Here is a 4941-nt window from a genome sequence, read left to right as displayed (position 1 = left end):
AAGGATGGGGGAATAATACATGATGCAAAAATTCTGGCTGTTTTTTTCTGTTTAGCAATAACACAAAAGGAGTGAGGCTGCCAGGTGGTCTTAAGTTTTTCAAATAGGAGTCTTGTGAAATGGAATTTTGTAATACTATGTTAGTGTTGTGTTATGATTCAAGAATGAAAACTGAATAAAGAGCAGCATCAAATTTTATATTAAACTCGGGAAATTTGCCACAGAAACCCTATAGAAAATCTGTGTAGTGGTTCTGAGACTAGAACCCCTACACCCAAAATAGCAAAGCAAATCAGGAGCATGACAGAGCGTGTTTAATTGTTTTTATCATAAGGGATTGTGTGTCTGAAATTTGTTTCTCCCATTCAGATGATAAATTCAGACTTTACTGCAATGTTCTGAGATGAATGCACAAGAATGTTCTTCATACTGAACTGTAGCATGACCAAACATTGTTGTGATGAATTCCCTCATCATAGTAATGCTCCTGTGCGCACACCCTTCAAAACATGCAATTTCAGATGAAAAACAGCGTGACAGTTTTTCCTACTCTCCTTACTTTCTGGATTTAGCACCTTGTGATTTCTTTTTGTTCTACAGAATGAAACTGCTACTTGAGACACTATTTCGGTCGGGTAGGGGAGATCCAGTTCAAATCACTGCAGTTGCTTTGGAGTTTTCAAAACAATTACTTCCAAAGAGCATTTCAAACTTGACAGAAGCAGTTTAGATTACTGTATAAATTCAAGGATGACACTTTGAACAGGATAATGGTGAGATTGAATTAGTTAAATACTAAAATCTGTATATCAAATCCAGTTTCTTTTGATTGCATCTTATAAAGAAATTGTATTTCTGCTTATACAGGATGATTGTAATTAAACAGTAAGTGTTCAGACCTCTCTGTAGAAAGAATTATTGGATAAATTTCCTATACATACTGTCCTGGGTATGTAATTTGATTTTTAAGAAAAAAAATTTATTTCAAAATTTATCCAATAAGGTGAAATTTGCCATTTCCTCGATGTGCATATTATCAGGTATCCTTCATACAACATGGTTTGAAAATTGGGATATCCCTTGTAAAACAAGACTTCCAGTTTTGCTCTAACAATGTTTTTAAGTAAGCAAGCATACATGTTGTCTCAGAATATTGAAATTTTCAATTTGTTTTGTACCTTTTACTGAGTTTAATGAAAATGGATAGTAAAATTTTTTTCTTCCTTCTTATAGCTTTCTCATCAACCAGATGTCATTGTTGTTGCAGCTCTTAAGATTGTCACTGAGTTTTCTTTTTTAGATTAATCTTTGCATTTAGTAAAGTTTATTTAAACATTTTTAGGTGTTGTTAAACTTTTTTTTAAATGTAAATAATTGTTTATAAAAATGACAAACAAAATATGGTGATATCTCAGAACTTAAACTGGGACAATTCAATATTCGAGCACAGATTCTAGAAAAAAATTACTTGTTACTTGACTGGACAAATGCAACCACTAGAACAAATTATCAATTAATAACATATTTTTATTTTGTCATCCATAGAAAATAAGGATTAAAAAAATAAAAAAATGTCGATGATGTTGATATTTCTGATCAAGATCAACAAAAAAGTTCATAAGATGACGATACTTTGAAAAAAGAAAATGCCCTCATTTAACTAAAATTAATATTAACAGTACTTTTAATTGTGTTTGTTAGTTAATTATTGATTGGAAATAAAGTATTGATTGCCTTAATAAATATATTTCTCTTAGTAACAGAAAAGAATATTATACTTTTGCTAACTTCTGGAGTGTAACTTTGTTTTGCATTAGTCCTTTGTTTCATATAGCACAGATTTGCATAACACTGCACTTTTCTGGAACGTAACTATTGTATTATACAAGAGATACCTGTATATATTTTCTAATGAATTTTGAGTCTAAAAGGAATTACAAAACATTCTTCACAATTTTTTGACAGATGAATGGTCATAGTGATAACGCATTACTTGTTAAACTCTCTTATCAATGAAATAGTAATGTCAAATTTGTTGTTTCACTCCTAAAGGGTTGTACAGCAAATGCAGCCTTTAGAACATGAGATGGGAGTTATGTAGAGTCATATCTCTGATGTAATCATCAATTCTGCTTTCCACATTTGTAATTGAGATGAAATTAATTAATTTAATTAAACGTTGTTTCTTAATCTCCAAATTTGTTAGAAAATGTACATAATATACACATTAAGGAGTCAGCAGAGGCAAATTTTACCCTAATGGTGAATTTTAAAGTAAAATATTTCCTGTCCTGAATGATATGCTCAGAACATACGCATATGAAATTGATTGAGATTTGCCTAATAGTTCTTTCTACAGAGCTCTGAATGTCCACTCTTTAATTATGTAATAATTTGAAAATTGAAATAATAGACTATAACAACACTCAACTATTCCAGTGAGATAATTGGTGGTCATTAATTTGCATAGATGGTAAATTTTCTGTGATCATGTGTTTGTTTGTAAGAATCATTATCATTTTATTATTTGAAGTTATGTAATTTTAAAAAATAATTTAGAACAATAAAAATCCAAAGATGGTTGGAAAAACTTAAATTAAAAGACTAACTTATATTGAAATATTTGATGATTTAATAAGCATAGTTTTTAATGATGATTTTTTTTTTCTTTAACTGAAATTATTTATTATTTCAGAATCAAGGAGAATCCAGAAAAGTGGTGGTTATGTATTCAAGACTCAAACTGTGCCAACTTCTTTTAATTTTGGTGGTGGTACATCTTTATCTTAAAAATCATATTTAGTAAACAACAAAATTGTCTTCAGATTTCACAGCTTTAAATTTCTTCAAAAAATTGTCTCAGGCTATCTTAAATGTTATTGTTGTTATAATTATTATTATTATTATTATATTATTATTATTATAATTATCATCATCATACTGTTCCTTTATATAAATTATTTGCTGCAAGAAAACAACAGTTTTTAGAATGGCAAAATGAATACAGTATTAGTGATTGTGAATCAAGCAATTTCAGGAAACAAGATGCAATATCTAGACTCTTTCATAAATATTTATTGGTATGATTTTAATTGGGAAACTAATATTAATTTCTTGTACTTTAATTTCGTGTAGTAATAACAGACATTTGACATGTTATCACCCTTGAATTTGTAAATATTTCAATCAAATAATAAAAATTTAAAAATCAATTAATCGAATATAATGAACTGATGTTGGTTTTGACAACATAAAAAAAGTATATGTATCTTCATTTAATTTTTGTTATTTAAATTTTACTTTTACATTTATATCACAAATGCAAAAATATGTCATTCATTATTAAATAAAAGAGAAGCCTATAAAAAAAATTATATATTTATAACGATGGTGCTAAACGATTCTCCGTGCAGCAATTGCCTGTTATGAGGCAATTCAGTATCATAACAATACCAGAGCCCCGTTCATCTAATGGTACAAAAACTGAAGCAAGACTTGCTTGCTTCCAATGCTGCAATACATTGCTGTCTTTCGTCAGTTGCCCGGTCTTACGTCGAACACCCCCAGTTATAATTATAGGCTTAATTAAGTTACATTTCCAACTGCATTAGTTTAAATGTGTGTGTATGTGTATATATATTTTAACAAGTATATTCAAAACTGTACAATAAATTCAAAAATTTGTGTATATTATTTTTTTTATTATTCTTTATTTTTATATAAAATTTGCATTTTTTTGACCCTGTCAAAATAAACTATATATAAACATTAAACAAGCACTAAATACTTGTTTAGTATAAACAGAAGTAACTCACTAATTAATATATTAACTATATAACAAAGTAAATGCACTATTGTATTGTAAATACATATACAATATAAATTTTAAACCAAAAAATCTCATCCTGGAAATGCCTGTTTCTAGTGACTACTGTACAAACTTTGCCACCTAAAGAACTGTTTGCATTTTATCCTATATTTTCCTGATTATAAGTCTATAACTAATTATGTCAAGTTATCTTGAATGTATTATACACTTTATTGAATATGATGATTGATATTTTCGTAAATTCACAAATTTTGTTTAGTATATAATGAATAAAAGAAGTGCCTGCTCTTTTTGAACTTTATTTATTGTCTTGCCCTGCAATTATTTTTTGAAGTTTTGTATAAAAATAATAATAATAATAATAATAAAAAAAAAGTGATGTCAGATATTCCAAATAGCTTGCAATCAGCAATGATTATTTAATGAGATTAAAGTTATTTTTAAAAAAATGAATGAATTTCTAATAAGTTAATTTCTCAGTTAGCACTTTGAAATATCTTGATAGATGCTATATGAATATTTATGCTTAAAACAATAATTTCTTTTATAATTCTATCTGAATACTGTGGTAAATAGACACTACAGAAACTTGATTAATAAATGAGCAATATTTAAATTATATATAATGGCCAAACTACAGACAATTACTGTCATTCCCATGTATTTAATTACTGTAATTAAATATATAGGAATATGTATTCACTATAGTTTCAATAGAGAAATGTGATACATGGCTCCTGTCATAAGGTTTAGTCAGCCCTGTTATATATATCCTAGTACAATGGTTCCCAACCTTTTTCGGGTGTCGACCCCTTTTTATAAAAGCCAAGTGTCCCGCGACCCCAATACAATTGAAAAAGGCATTTTTAATAAGGTAATTAAAAAAACAACGAAATTAGTTTTTTACTATAATTTTATTTTAAATTGTTTAATAATTTAATGCGATGGTTGAAATTGCATGTTATTAACCAGTTTCAAAATTCGCGGGAGAGTTTTTGTTAACGTCAATCTCATGTCATTCTCAACATTTAATTTATTTCTCTCAAACTCTCAACACATGTTTCAACCAACTGTGACAGAATAGCGTACCTAGATTACACTTATTTTAATTT

Source organism: Centruroides sculpturatus, unplaced genomic scaffold, assembly GCF_000671375.1.
Source record: "Centruroides sculpturatus isolate CEXI.00-Female unplaced genomic scaffold, Cexi_2.0 scaffold624, whole genome shotgun sequence".
In the NCBI taxonomy this organism is placed as follows: domain Eukaryota; kingdom Metazoa; phylum Arthropoda; class Arachnida; order Scorpiones; family Buthidae; genus Centruroides; species Centruroides sculpturatus.
Note: the sequence above shows the minus strand (reverse complement) of the source record.